Source organism: Bombus affinis, chromosome 9 (assembly GCF_024516045.1).
Source record: "Bombus affinis isolate iyBomAffi1 chromosome 9, iyBomAffi1.2, whole genome shotgun sequence".
NCBI lineage: Eukaryota > Metazoa > Arthropoda > Insecta > Hymenoptera > Apidae > Bombus > Bombus affinis.
The window spans coordinates 1838563-1855168 of NC_066352.1; the positions used below are offsets into that span (position 1 = coordinate 1838563).

Below are 16606 nucleotides of genomic sequence, written 5' to 3' on the forward strand. Positions count from 1 at the left end.
GAAGAGAAACGAGGAGAAAGGAGAGGAGAGGAGAGGAGAGACATGGCGGCGGCGGCGCGCGGCCAGACACCACGTCCGTAGTTCGCTTTTTGCGAAACGCACCGCGGGGAACGTTTTGCCCGGCTAATAGCCTTTCACGAAGCGTAACTTTATTCGGCCGTTTTTGCGCCGGGGCGACGGCAGTTCGTTAATTAAAATTTCGTACACGCGAATGCGGCCAATCGAATTCCATCGATGAATGAGCGTTCGCGAAATTGACCGATCATCGAGCGAGAACGGATTTCGTGTTCGTGTGCCAGTCTCGGCTCGTCGGATATTTGACAAGGCGATCGCGTGCCGCTTGCCGAATTTTACGCTGATTTATCGTAACGTAATGAAATCCCGAGATAATTGGAATAAACGCGTTGAAGATGTCTAATCGTGACGAAATTCGAGGGTGTCCCGCTTGATTTTGAGATGAAGAGATTTTGTTGATGGGGATGGCGGCAACTAGGATTTCTTTCGTTTACGATTTTAAGTTTGATTTATAATAAGGTGAGTTTTGCATGACCTAGGATGGAGATTCTTAATTGTATATAGGCGTTGTTGAATGTACAAGACGTCGTAGCGAATATAATACGAACGAAGCTCCAATGTTTTCTCATTCTTTAATGAAAAATAGATAGATACAAATACGATGTACAAGAATAATTAAATTAAACGAAAAGATTATCTACGCGAGAGAATTGTTGTATTGAAATTTTACCTGAGGTTATTTCAGTAAATTCGAGTGGAAATTTCTTAATTGCGTTGTTTGCAAAGTTCATGTCGTGTTCGCCCTACGCTTCTTTTCTTTAAGAGAGTAATAAATATTGGAATCGAACGTTTGAAGCCGCAATTCCGTTTTCTCAAATGACCAACTTTGTATTTCTGCCTGTCAAACATTTCTGAAAATAGAGTCTTATAAAAATTAATTAATCGATGAATTACGATCAATAAAATATAACGTTTAAAACGAAACGAAGGAATTTTATTTAATACGTGTATCTATGAATAGTAATACCATGTTCCTACTTGTTCCTGTTTGGAATCGAACTCGAATTCCCTTTGATTAAACATTTCTCAAAGCGATGTAGAACATCGTAAGATCTCATGTACGAAAGCGAACGAGGAATGATTGCGAATCCCCAGACTCTCACGCTTTTCACCCTATAAAGAAACCATTATGTTACGGCGTCGAACGATGTTATCTAGATAGATTCGTTCCGTAAAAAATTCTTCGCGTATAAGTTCGGTGCGCATATCGTTCGATTATTTTGACGTTTCTAATTATTGCGCGTTGTCAAACGATAACGCGTTTTACGAATTAACGAGCTGTCACGAAAGAGTTTTCGAAGTATCTCTGAACAGACAACCCTTTTCATATGCGGACGCATGCATCGCGTGTACAAGAGGGGCTGCAAATGCGTGCCGCCATGGTTCACCATGCCTCCCACGTTGGCTTGATTGAAACTTGAATAGACAGGTAAATTAAGATTCGAACGGAGGAACACTTCCATACCTGCTCCTGACAACCTCGCTTTTCATCGTCCCGCTGCAAAGAATCGAAGCGTTCGGCTTGTTACGCATTTTAATTGCCACGTTGGCTTGCTCGCGTTTTAGCGTGTTTCGTGCTTGCCGGACGATCGATCATAAAATCCTAAATAGGGCGTAGAAGAAGATGAAGAGGTGAAAATTAGAGAGGGAAAGAGAAACTTAGATGAAAGATAGTAGCGGGAAAAAGAAAATTGTTATTTGGTGTTAGGTATAGTAAAATAGCTGTCTAAATCTTTGACAAGTCAACAGATTATTCATCAGTAACGCGTTACTTCAAAAAATGTTGCAGTAGCTCTTTTACGCAATAGTTTCTAGCGTAGAATCACGTATTTGTTCTCGTTTCGTGTAATCGACAGAAAGAAAGAAATAGGAAGAGAGCCCAAATCAAAGTTCCCAAAAAGAGGCAAATCAGAATGGTGAAAATCGAGGAACCGCTGTTGGGAAATTGCCAAACTGCGAGGCAATATCCGTTGCTTGCCTTTGTTCTATGGCTATTGGTTCTACGAAAGTCAAGGGGAATCGGTGAATTGAAAACGATTATTATATAGATTCTCCGTGTGTCCTCTAACAATAACGCGCAGACGCGCAGGAATCCGATCAACGGACACATTGATACAATCCATTTTATGTATAAACGATAACCTATTGCGCATATAGCGAACCAATCTGGTTCCTTGTATAATTTCTACAGCCCTTCTCTCTGGTGTCGAAACAAAACTTGCATCGGCACGGTTTTCCAGTGGCAATTTTGTTTAAAGATCATTTTACAGTTAGTTTCTTTTTTCTCCAATTTTAATTCATAAAATGTTTGACCAGATTTACCAAAATTTTTCAGCAACGTGAGAAGCCAGAATATGATGCATATGATATTTGAACGAATTGATTTTATTTCCTTTTTTCAAAATTAATTTTGTGTAATTGATCAATGGGAATACAATTACAACGAATTTTATTCGGTTTTATCTGTTTTTATCCGTTTTATTCGTTTTACGTTATACGGTTGATGACAGTTACTGTTAAAATATATTATACAGCTGTTATATATTAGGATATAGTATTTTACAAGACACATAACACGCTTAGAATACCAGTGTCGTGTCAAACGATTCTTAATTAATTAATTAATTTCGTGCACATTTATCAGATTGAGTTGCCGTACTGGTGGAAACTCTGCAGACATCGGACCGCTAGATATATCGGTTTAGTTGGGCGGTACGATTCGAACTCGTCCTCTATTACTGGCGTACCAACTTACAAACAACCACCTACTCGTTGTAGTCGCAATCGTAATCGTAGCAGAACTAGTCCTCCTCGTTCTTGTTGTTGTTGCTGCTATTGCAGATACTACTGGGATGGATTATACCAAGAAACTTGAACTGTTGCGAGCAAAGTCATTGCTTTCGAGAACATCGTGTAAATTATTGAAGGAAGGTTTTGGTGATTAGCAAGGCGTTGGTAATTTTACATTTAAACTCATCGCATAGAGGAATTTAGCGAGAATATGAAAAGATAATTATCTTTAATTTCCTAGTTGCGTCTATTTAATACGATAATTTAATTAATGTAAAAATTACTAACATTAAATCTAATATAAATCTGATTAAAATTATGATTTCAATGTTAATTATTAATTTATTTTGGAAAAGTGTCCCATTGAAAAACCAATCACACATATGAATGAAATGTGCGTAAATTAAATAACGAATATCAAAACTAATATTTACAGAATTGAAATGAATTATTATATGTGACTTGCAAACAAGATTTGTAAATATCAATTGAAAGTCAATGCAAATTGCGTTTGAAACTCAATGCAAAATTTAAATACAATGAATCAAACAGTCGCTTTACAAAAAAATATTAAATATTTTTCATAATTAAAGAACTAACCTTTTGCATAATTCGGAAAAATATTTTACTGATTAATTCGTATAATCGATATAAAATGTTTTACTGTCGTTCTTTGTTTTATTTTTAATAATTCACTCAATAATTTCAAATGGCCGAAAATATTTTGAGCATTACCTAAAAGATTAAAAAGTTTCGATATGTATTTTTTTCCTTTGCAACTTTTAGAAACAAAATTATATATTTTTATTTCTACCTATTTTACTATTCTCTTATCTAATATGTTGTATACATCAGTTTCATCAAGGGTCAGTTCCAGCAGTTCACATTGAGATAACAGAAAGTTATTGCTTTTCGATCGGCATTTTTCCCTTACGCTGTGAAATGAAAAACATAATTCTCCATATGCTGCGATATCATAATCTTAATTAACATTTTTATTACAATACCAATAATTTCTCCTTGAGGATCGTCATCTATAGAAGTATAAGTTTTTGATAATTAATCCTATCTTAATCGTCTTATATCTCATATATCATCGTCTACCATCTCGTCTTAACCTCTTATATCTCTGTATCGTCAACGAACCGTCATTATATTGTGAAAATAAGCAGCTTCCCAGTATCACTGGATTTCGAATCGATTAATTAAACTTAGTGCCTAGCAATTAGGCTTCAAGTTGCATCCACAGCCTAATGAGACCAATTATGCTCATGCGTCTTACATGAGATCTACTTAAATCGTATGCGAGACCGTATTTCGCTACGCATTTCTTAGACATCTGGCTGTGTATCTTTTCGTATTCGAATACTTAACATTCTTTTTAATCGATCGTTCTCTTTTTGTTTCAGGTAAGTAAATCTCTCATCATCCTTGGAAGATCAACTCGTAAACGCATAGAAATCAACTTCGTAAGTAGTTGTAAATTTGCGTGTAACACAAGGAACGGTAGCGTATTTGACGACAGTGGAAAATTTTGTCACTGCAACGAAACGAGAAGGAAAAAGACGGCACATTAAAAAAGCACAGATGAGTTGAAAATTTGGCTGTCGTTGTAATCGTCACGCGGAGCGCAGGTTTCCGCTCTGGAAAGTGTGATTCACGGGCAGTTGGCGGCGCGAAACGCACCGACCAATTGAAAAAGAAGAGGCGCATTAATTTTGAATTTTTACTTGACGCCCATTGTTCCGCGTGGTACGGCCTCGCGGCGCGGCCATTTCACTCGGGCTTCACTTTGCACCGGTGTTATATCCGTTCCCGTTGAAAAATGGATTTTACCGTCGGTCCTGGCTCGTACCGGCTGCTTCGAGAACGGGTATCGCAACATTTACGTTTGTGTGAGTGCTCGAAACCCGGCTATTGAAACAGGGCAGTGCATTAGAGATTAATATTTATAAAATCGTAAATTATCGTATTTCTATGGAGTGTGGCGAAGTAACAGCACTTTAAAAAATTCAAAAAATCTGCTATTTTTACACTTTTAGAGCTAATCGTGTATGGTTTATTAATTTGAAAAAATTGGAAATTTTCCAGGAAAGTCTATCGTAACAAAACAGCTTTTACTCGAACTAATTAGAAATCATCCGTGGTAACTCGCATTGTAACAGGAACAGTTGTGCTTTGGAAATAATATTATTTACAAGTCTAACTTTTTTACACAATTTTTTTACTTTTGAGGCATGGCATCCCATTAGAAGCTTTACGACATCATTCTTGGATCTGTTTGTACATACATACATATTACATTTACGTAGGTCGCTGGCACGGCGCGTTACGACAGTACAGGCTTTAAAGCAGTAGGCTATAATCCTGAATGGTTAAGGGTGAACATAACGATGCTCGCGTATCCTCGTGACGTAAACCGAAACACGCTTTAACCATCCATTAAACCGGCACGTCCTTAACTCGTTGGACGAGCGATTTTACGTGTGTTTGGATTTCCTGTTCGTCTTTTGTCCTGTAGTCGCGGTTAAGCAACGATTAATCGGACGTTCTTACCGTTTCGGTATAATTAGCTTGTACCAAATGGCCTTAATTTCAGATTTTATCAATTTCATTAAGGAATGAATAACTCGTATCATAAATCAACCTTACAATAGAGTATCCTTAGTTTAAATCATAATCTACTTCGAGGAGCTTTTAATTTTCCATTTCTCTCATTGAAAACTCTATTTAAACGCTGTCTTGCGTTAATTTGAAAATATGGAGAATACAGAAGATCACGAAGTTTTGTTCTCGACATTGTACGCTGCAGCAGTTGCTGGTTTAAAAGAATTGCAACTAACGTTTCGATCGGTCGAATCGCGTTCTCATCCCGTGCACTTGAACGCGAGATCGCTCGCGCGTCTAGGGACAAACGTTTCGCCTCGTGTACGCGCTCGAACGCGCTCTCTCGCGTACGTACACTAAGCGAGAGTTTTATTAAATTCCAATGGCTGGCCATGGAATGAGAGAGAAAGCTTTGTACCGCTCACGCATCCCCGACGACTGCTCTGAACGCGTCATAAAAATAAAAAACAAAAGAAGCAAGTATGAAAAAGAGAGAAATAGAGAGGGAGCCGCGTGGATACCTTTGAAACTGTAAAGGAATTGATACGTAGCGCTCGGCGAACGTCTGGTAAATGTGATCGCCTCGACGCTGAAGAATTTATCGCATTATCGATCTTTCACCGTTGTCCGTTGTCTCTTCTTGGATATCGGATGCGCGATTAAGCGTTTGTTTCATGTTTCTAATTCGATTGACTTTATTTCCGAACAAAGCGCGGTGAAGTTCAAATTTTGAAATTTATTTGATCCACTATCTTTGATTATAGCTCTTCTACATTGATTCGGAACAAAACAAAAATTTGATCTTTTCGTAAAGAAAGGACCTCAAAATTCTCAAAAATCTCTTCCATTTCTTTTCCACTTTTGAAACAAATAATCATTGGAAATAACCGTTGGAATCAGAAGATTCCAGTCGATCCGATATTTTTCCTAGGACGCATTTTCTTTTGGAAACAATGGGCAGAAGCAATCACGAAGAAGAAACTCGTGCTTACGACCATAGTAGAGAACAGACATCCTCTTGGCGAGGAAGCAACGGTACCACTTAGCCAGCTAGGTTTTAATGTTTACGCGTAAGAAGTTCGAGAAGGTCTTAAGTTTTAAACGCTTCCTTCGTTAATGTTTCAACTAAAATGCTCATAACTTTCCCGCGTGAGCGACCGCGTTTCTACGTTCCTCTTAGAGATAGTCACCGAAAATATTTGTCCGTTTTAATCGCGCCTGCCCCCTAAATCTTAATGGCGTCGTTACGCAACAGCCAAGGCGGCGCGACACAGCGCTTGCAGCCGAAAAACTTTCGACCGTTTAAATAAAAGAGATTAGTATATCGAGATTCGCAGATTGTTTAATAAAACTTTGATTACCAAAAGAATTATGAAGTTTAGTTTTATCGTGACCACGCTTGTTTATCGTTTCGCTATGGATTGTGTGTTTTAATTACGAATCTCAATATACAAGAAATGTATGTTTTTAGAAACCCAATTTTCCGAAAAGACAAGTATTCTATCGCTTCGTATAAAGAAAATTCAGTATTCACAACACACGCATTTTATTATATTAAAACTGATTAACAGGACCAAACAGCGATCGAGGGACAAACCTGTTCTATAGGGAGAAAAAGTGATGATTTTCCTGTAACCTCGGAATAGCGATTACGTTGGCGCGTGTATGTACGAGCCGTTAACGTATTAGCCAAAGCAGTGATCCGCGCCAAGGGGTACGGAAGGGGTAAACCTTTCGCAGGAATCTAATAGAGTTACCGTCGGGGTCCGAGGATTACTGGAAAATACGTCAGACCGGCTAGAGCTGGCGCTGCATTGCGGTGCATCCTACACATAAACGTACGCACGTGTTACGTACGCACGCGTGAACACATGCGTGTCAAACGTCTATATGAACGATGTGTGTGTGCGCGCGTACGTGCATGCGTGTATGTACGCGTATGTACGCGTGTGGTGGAACGATGCAACGACAGAAACGCAAGCGTGGTTTGCTCGTCGGTGAGGGTTTTATCGGCGGATTAGCATTGCTTTACATAGTTTCGAACGGGTTTGCATAGATTTCAGACCACCGCTTGCCACATGCCACAGAAGAGCGGGTAGAAGCTCAACAAATCCGCAAACCGATTTTCAGTCGTTCTAGTCGGAATCTTCTAATCTGCCATCCGAAGCACCGGGTCTTCCTTCTTACGTGACGTATAATATCGCGCATCTTTGAGCCTAACTGCCTGTCCTAAATAGTTAACTTTTAGCGATACAGAAATATAGAGATTCTACACCTTCTAATTATTAGGTCATCCCATAAGTTCGTTCCGTTTTTCGAGCGGTTATATACGTTAAGATCGCTTACATACCTTTCAGTTTCATGAAAAAATGTAACCCCCCTCCCGTTGTACAACTTCTTCCCATTTTTCAAGCGTATTGGTCCCTTATCGCCGTATGTTTATAAATCGACACATGAAATGTATCAATAAAAGTCGGCACGAACTTATGGGATGACCTAATATATTCCGATTCCGTGTTTATTAATATCGTAAGATTTTCGCTTTTCTATTTAAGAATAGTTGGAGAAGATGAACTTAAGATAGTTGTATAATTGAATAACCTAGTATACTTACGTATATCGTGGGTTAAACCAAATAATTTGATTGGTTTTTGTGAAACTTTTTCGACGAATCCTTCAAAAAAGAACTCCGTTTAAATAACGATTCGCTGAAAAATACGTAGCTACTACAAATTCAACAAACAACGAATTAAACGTGAAAACTGAATTCCCTTAGGTATTAATCCAGTGTGCTTAATGAAAATACGATTTACACCGAGCTAACGATAAATCTTCTTTTTCATTACGCGGTGAGACCTTTTCGTGCACAAAGGCGGCGGTAGACCAACAGGGTTCAATGCGTAACGAGTCCCAAAGCAATAAATATGGAGCACAATGGATATTAATTAAAGTGTATTTTAATAGAGGAACAATTAAGAAAGTGGGTCGCGTGCAGGTCGACGAGGGGATGAAAAGGGGTGGACGGGGAGAACGCGATTTACGCCGCAAAGGAGGAGGAATAGCACGCGGCAATTTTACATAGTGTCTTCCATTACCTATTTTCAGCGGGATAATAGCAGCTCCTTTAATTAGATGTGCAGCGCGATTCTTTTGTCCTTGCAAGAATGAATCGACCTATTAGATCGAAGAAGGATAATTTCATCCTTGTACCTGCGTTTTGATCAATGAACCGATACACATTCTTTGACTTCTCTTTCAACCAACCATACTACGGTATAGGAGAAATTTTCTGGTTCTACTGTATTCTAACGTGTGATTGTCCGTTTAACGATGGAAAATATACAAATGATTTATTACCGAATCTGAATTGTAAGCAGGGGTAAGTAGAATCCGCGCGAACGTCATTTGCAAAGAACAACTTTAGCATCTCAAATAAAATAACACGCAAGTGCAAGAAAACTGTAAAAATACACGGATAGGTAAGACGGCGAAGAAAATTCGAATCGTCGGGGAAGAGAAGCAAGAATGGAGCGAAAGAAAATAGGAAGCGAGCAAACGAAAACATTTGAATAGAGGTGTGTCTTCCGTTCGTTTCGCCGTAGTTCCTAACCGCCTGAAGAGAATGCCTCTATACTGAGAACAGTTTTCAAGTAAATTAAGACAGAAGGGATTGGAAGTTTAATTGCATGCAATTCGACTCACCCCCGAGTCTTCGTTCTCGTTCTTGCTTATCCTGCCTTGACTGAATCAACTGAATCCTTAGGCTGGCCGAAGCTCCAAATCGGCAGACACACTAGGAGTCTTCCAAGAAACGCGCAAGAAAATAGAATAGAAAGTAACAGACATATGACGAGGGGTAAGGGTATTAAATAAAAACGGGAAATAGCGGAAAATAGATGGGTTGAAAGACAAAAGAGGTGGCAAAATGCCGCTTGACCCGTTCATTATATGTATACTTTATATTTTGACGCATTTTATAGCGCATATTTTATGCAAATTACGCATTTATTTACGATAATACGTTTGCGATGTTTAGATTTTGTAACTACTATGCGAAGGATTTAATGTTATACGCGTATCTTTTTCCCAAATATGGAAGGGAGTAAGGGAATATATAAAAAAGGATAATAGAAAGGCAAGGGGAGAAGAAAACGTAAGAGTTAAAGAGAGAAAATGCACGTAAAACTAAAGGGCCGATAAAATATAACAGAGAACGTAAAATGGGTTAAAAGGAGAAAGAGGAAACTTAAACGTAAAGTCAGTAGGATTCGTGAAATAGATAGAGGAGGAGGAGAATTAGAGACAAAGACAGAAATGGGAAGCGATGATGTCAGGGAAAGGGGCAGCTGAAAGCGAGAATTCGATGAAGTTCGATAGAATGTGGAAAGGAGAAAGAACGACGAAAGGATAGAGCGAGTACCTAATAAGAATAAAACCAGAATTATGCAGGTGCCGGATATCCGATGTAAAGGCTGGGTAGTCGAGTATTCTTCGGAAAACCGGTCCTTTAGCCAATAGACATCTAGGATTTCCTGAATTGAATGTAAATTACCTTTGCTCTGTTCACAAAACGGTGATCTATCGTTAAGCTCTTGCAAATAGGATCTACCTTTCTTGCAAACTTACGATACTTTTATTGTTTTTTTATTTTGAAAACGATTAAATGTTTATAAACCGTCTTTAACAAATAAGTTCATTCTGATTATTTGTCGCTCAAACGGATATCTTATGTAAGATATAAAGAGAACTAAAAAAAAAAAAAAAAAAAACAAAAAGAGCAAGAGAATATTAAAAATATGGTATGAACGATTTACCTCGTGACGCTTCGACGCGAAATGCGGTATTGTTGACCGTTCGTCGATGTTACCAAATTGTGGTAAGCCTGAAATAGAATATAGCAAGCGTTAGACAGTAATCCTATTTAGTTAAAATGCACGAAATGACGCGTGATTAAACGTGACGAGAAACGAGATACGTATGAATGCCGATGAAACGGATTGATGGGAGGTAATTGCAAGATAATGGAATGCCGCCGCGTTTTTCGCCCGCTCTAAATAATTTGCCATTAAGCAAATTTTATAATACGCGTCGCGGATCATGATAATGAAATTAATTGCATTGGATATTTCATATTTAATTTCAATTATTTCTTCCTAGCGTTTACCAGCTTGATTCTGAAGAAAAGATGTAATGTTAACTACTAGTTAGTAACTAGAAGAAGATCCTTATCTTTCACAATGAAATATGATAAATTTGACTGCAAAAAATAATGGTTTTCAACAATTTCGGTTTTAAACGTTTAAAAAATAGAAACAATAATTCGTATATAATTTAAATTTTTGACAAAATGTAAATGTAAATCGATTGTCTTAAACTTTTATTTGTTAGAGTTTAAAGGAGGAAATTTTAACGGATTATAAAATGGAAAGTCTAAATAGAATCAAGATAGTTTTGAAATCTTTATTCGTTTCCTGGAATAATTTTTGGGTCAATGTAGGTATCAAAAGTTGTACGAGATAGTCGTATTCATAACAATGCTGCATATTTAGAAAGTTAATAAAATTTACTTGGAACGGAAGAAGCTTTGAAGATACTCGCAGTAACGAAGTTTTAGAAAGTTTCATAGGGACGATACGGTAAAAGTGTAGCTACTGCATTCTTATCGGTAATTTTCGTTTAAAATTTGTAAGTTTCATTTTCGCGTATCTCTTCCGGAAAACTAGTTGGAAACTTTTTAAACCGTGGTAACCGTCGTAACAAGTTAATAAAATACTTATCATAAGTGATAATTAGGTTGGATAACTCGACAGTTGTTATTACCCGAGTGTCGTCGATACCGCGAAAATTTTAAAAGAAAATTTTGAATAAAACCAACGTTTGTAACCGCTGTTTTTTTCTAAAGAATCTCCATTAAAACGATCTCTAGCGATAAAAATAATTTCGAGGCATTAACAAGCCTGTTCTCCCGATCGCTGCAACAAAGTGTTAATCACGAATCGAAAGGTAACCACAGTAACAGGAAACAATAGGATCCGACGAATAATGCGATCGTTCCGTTCCTCGACTCTCTCTCGCTGTTAGCCATGACTTGATCGATGATCACCGATGACAAGCAGTTTCATGCGTGCCGCGTTTGCATACTTGACAAATTAATTGGTATACATCGAGTGTACGCGTTACTCGTATTTGCGCAAGCGAAACGCCGCGTTCCATACGTTACGTTCATTATTACTCGAAACCGATGTTTCGCCTCCCTGCACGGTAGCGTCGTATTATGCCTATATGTGTAAGTTAACCCTCACTTTTCTCCATACTCACTTGGTCGAAAAGATCCAGTTTGGAAATGCTCAGACGGCCGTTAGTAATATGCAAACAACAGTAACAACATGTTATTGGTTGTTTGGTTACGTTACGTGCCGTTGATCTACTCCACATCGACGCGTGGTCTATCGAAGTTTCAATATCGAAATGGTCGTGATAAATCATTGAGGACTTACTGCGATTCTGGTTCGAACGTATTCGATCACAATAGAATATTATTTTGATCGCTGTTAATCTGTTGATCATTATACGTGTATAATCACAAAGTTGTTGTTATAAGAATATATATGTTCTTTTCTTCTTCTTTCTGCAGTTTTATATTATAATTAGTATTATAATTTTGTGAACGTTATAACCGTGATAACACGCGTCGATAAGTTTGCACAAAATACAACGTGCAAACAAAATACTTCTCGCTTAAATTTAATAAAACATCTTGGGAAAATTTGTTACGTTTGTTACAGTTGTAGTGGAATGATTTCATCGTGAATTTAATTACCATGATAGGTTCGATATTTATTAAAACACTGTCGATCCTTCTTTGTGTCGAGTTTCAATTTTATTAATCAAAAAACGTGATCTATATAAAAACGCGTTGTTCTGACACACACGCCGATGGAAACAATATATACATATCATGTTGGTGTACTTTGATTCATCGTGAATGCCACACGAATAGAAACATCGAACCATATTAATCTGCATCTCTCCAATATTATTCATGTTTGTGTCCGTTCTTTCAAGTAATCTGTGTTACAGAAAAACATACACACATACGAAAAATATCAATATCAGTAATTTCGTCGATACCTGTTTCCACTGTTTTTTATTTTTGCCTTTAATTTTAATTAACCGATATCCTATCTGGAAAAATTCGTTTTTTTTTCTAAAGAAAAGCTCGCCCACTGACGATTTTAATGTTTATTGATATTACTAATGTTTAAAAATTATTTTGCAATGTATATTATTCATTTTCTTCGTATATTTATATTATATATTTTACTAAGAAATTTAGCAGCAAAATAAAATTCTCCGTCCGAAACATTTTTTCTTAGATCGAACAATTTTATATTGACGCACTCTAAGTGATACTTACGATTGTATCCCTATTTTGCGATAGCTATGAAGATTAAAATAAATTACTCTAATATTTGTAACTGTTATTTCATATTCCGCATTTTCTTCTATGAAAGCTTTATTTCTCCATTGGTACTTACATGGTTACCATCTGAACTCCTCAATTGCAAGCACATTCGTCCACACCAAACTCGATATAAATTCCAGACGGAATGAATAGAAAAGAGGAGGCGCGTCTGTAGGAGAATGGGTCACGGGTGTAAGCAAGCCTAGCCGCAGTAAGGATAACAGAGCAGAGTAATAACAGATCCAGGTTTTCGTTTCGCGGTGTGCGCGAGTAAACCGTGCAACGTTGCGAATGAAACTTTCGTCGCGCTCGAAAGCCAATTTAATCTTCGCCTTTTGGCAGCGTGCTTCCTTTTGTAATAAGTTCTCGTACTGGGGCAAAAATGCGATGACGCCGACAGCCAAGAACGAAAAGATGGAAGGAGAGAAGAAGGTAGCTTCAAAGAAGGAAAGCAATACTAGAGATCCTCGGAATTTTATTTCTTAGTGGTGTCTTTTCTTCCTCATTTACCTAACGTTTCCTTTTCTTTGCTTCTCCGGGCCATGCATAAAAATGCTTTCGCGATATTAACGAATTAGTTGTAACGCCGACATTACAAACGGTTTGGCGTTCTTATTGCTTGAAAAAAATAGGGAAGTTCGAGTCAGGGTCGGCTTTCTCCGTAAGAAAGGCTGAGAAATTCGAGTTTCGCTATCTATCTTCGACTTTCCTTCCTCCAGTCACAGAATATAATTTCACAGAATAATAATTAACTTTTACTTCTCTTTTCGTGAAATCTTCGTGGCGGATCGGCGGAAATGCAAATGAAAAGAAAAGAAAATTGCTGTCTCAAGAGAGTAAGTACGATCGTTTATATGACGTAACAAACGATTCCTTAAAAAGTGATCTAAATACATAATATCTAGAGTCTTACTCGCAAATGATAGTCATACGTATATGTACTTCGCTACGTATTATAAAGTCAAAAATTTTCTACAAAATTTTACCATTTACCAAATAATTGACTGTACAAACTGTGTCAACAATATTTCAACCACATATTTCCTATAATTAGTCAGACATTCGTATTAAAGCACTAGCTGTGCGCGATCAAGCACGATACCTTTAGGAGGAGAAGGAAGAAGCAGTTACGTAGCGATGGCAGAAAAACTGATTCTTTGGCTTTCGAGCAAGCCAGAAGCTCGTCTCCTTCGCCCTCCATTTCTCGCTTTCCTTCCTATTGCTCGACTTTTGAATTCAGTATCCTAACGTTTTCCTCAGACTGTTCGCGCTCCGAAGAGCCGACTTGCTTACTCGAGGAAGAGGCGAAAGGGGCCGTCTTTTTGCGGCTCTTAAACTTGGGCTACGCTTTCCACGCCTCGATGCTTCAAATGGAATATCAGTTTACGCGCGAAACCTGCTTTAGCTTCTTCTCCCCGAGTCGAAGTTCTCCTTTTGTCCATGAACGTCGACCGCCCACTCTTCTGACCTTTTGCAAATTCTTCCACCTCATCCATTTGATCGGCGCTTCGCCCGATGTCTTTGTGAAAAAATGTGAACATTTTGGACAGGATATTTTTACATGATACTCTTTTATAGCATTTTTTAGTTGTTCTTCGTGGTTCTTCGCATATTACGCTGAAACGTATACACATTATCACACATATAGGTGTATATAAATTTTTGTCACATTTTTGTTACTTATTACAATTGAAAATTTCTATTTCAGAATAGCTTGGAACGGTTTTGCATCAATTTACAATCATAATGAAAGTTCTCATATACGCTGCAAGAACATTCTTCTTAGAAAATTCAAAGTTAATTGGAACGTAAAATTTTCTCAAATAATACCACCGTTCGAATTACTCTAAACGCAGTTCAAACAATCACCTGTTTTAATTTGACAAAATCTTCTCCGCTTTAATTTATCTCTGCTGAACTAGCTACAATTACAAGCTCCATCCCATCCATTCAGGTTCAAATTGCACCGAGTATTCTTTCCTCATTCGATGTTTATTTTTTCCAAAAAATGAAAAAGTAAAAGAAGTAAAAAAAGAAAAGAGAGAAAAAAGAAGAATTGCCTACGTTAGCGAAAAGCAGCCACGTTTTCCACGTAATTATAGACATACAGAGGCGAAGGTAAAGTAATCGTTAACAACCGTACCATTCGTCAGGGCAATTCCGTTCCCGTTTCTCAAATGTTGGGAAATGTTAATAATTTTTTTTTAAAACCGGTCCGCGTAGAAACACAACCAGACGAAACTTCGTACTATACGATAGTAATGTTACCGTGGCGTACACTGTTTCTAAAATAAATGAAGTATTAAATTCATTCTGCCTGTCCGTTGGCCGGCTACATATTAAAATTTTCCACTACAGCTAGCCGCGCGCACGTGTCTCCAACACGGGGGTCGAGGGAGAAAATAAAAGAAACCTGGGAATTCTCGCGTCCTTCGCGCCCACTTATTCTTCCGTCAAAATAATTAAACACTAACAAGGCAGCCACTCGTATAACGCACTGATAATGGGTAAGCCGAAACTGCATTCTAAATAAGGTGAATAAGATACGATAACGGAAGAAATTTAAACACGTGGAATATTTTTATATAAAATTCGTGCTGGTTACGCTGCATGCGAAATGAATAATGGTGGATAATCTAATTTAGTTGTTAGTTTTACCCCTTGTTAGTTTCTCATTTCCTTTTTTTGTTTGTTTTTGTTTTTCTGAACAGTTTTGTTGGCTGAACAGTTTGTTTCTTGCACAGAGGGAAGAGGATGAATTGCGTTGAAATAGCTACATTATTCAGGTTATCTTTGCCGTTAAACAGGAATAGATAAAATAAAATTAAATCAGAAGTTGTCGGGAAAATGGGGAAAGATTTGTCAGTTTTATGCCCTTTAACGTCTCTTTAGAAATGCAACTTGTGATATATAGTAGCTACATGCTTATGGAGAAAATTTGTATTTTGTTGAAAACTTCTTCAAAAATTTGCGATAATCGACTCGCAATGTTGCATTTATAAAATATCGAATATATTTATATCACACAAGCAATAAATGCTTTAAACGAAAATTATATTCGCGTACGCAATTATATTGCGTTTTAAATATTAAGAATAACAACGCGATTGATAAAAACGATAAAAACACGCATTTTACTTACGTTTTACTTCGTTCGATAAATGTTGGTAGCTCAGCTTTTTTGCTCGAATTCCTACCTAAACTTTCGAGCAGTATACACAAGTAGTTTGAAAACATTCACAGAAGGACAACGTCGAGTAACGATAATTGTTGTGATTTTGCTTATACCGATAGTAACATCGATTTCCAAGGACGTAGCTTGGTCGGATCACAGGGATCGTGTGTTTTCTTAGTCTTGTCGTATACGTCGAACGATACGGTCGTGTTTCAAATTGAATTGAATCGCGGTCGGGCTTAGGTGTCTTAACTTCCGTCTACGACGCAGTCTGCCATTTTATTGTCCGTTTGGAATCGCAAACGCAGTTTGATAACCGTGTTGACGTGATTTCGTGTTTTACGAACCGTGTTCCTCCGTGATTTTTATTTGTGAGGGCGTCGTTTTGGAAGATTACAGATATTTAGACATTGTTGCTAATTTCTGGTGAGTAGGCGAATTATTTTACAGTAATATCGTATCGTTAGTTGGAAGATGAGATCGTTTCTTTTTAT

General features: G+C 37.6%; 1 protein-coding gene across 20 annotated transcripts in view; it reads left to right on the forward strand.

The window, feature by feature from the left end:
- The window catches only part of LOC126920331 (CUGBP Elav-like family member 2), a 468989-nt gene that overhangs the window by 133271 nt on the left and 319112 nt on the right, over nt 1-16606 (forward strand). The window contains exon 1 of one of the 20 annotated variants that reach the window (XM_050730539.1): nt 12778-16538. The exons of the other annotated variants lie outside the window; for them this stretch is intronic. The gene's annotated coding sequence lies outside the window, so the exon portion shown is untranslated. Of the gene's footprint in view, nt 1-12777; nt 16539-16606 lie in introns of those variants that run through there. 20 annotated transcript variants of the gene reach the window in all.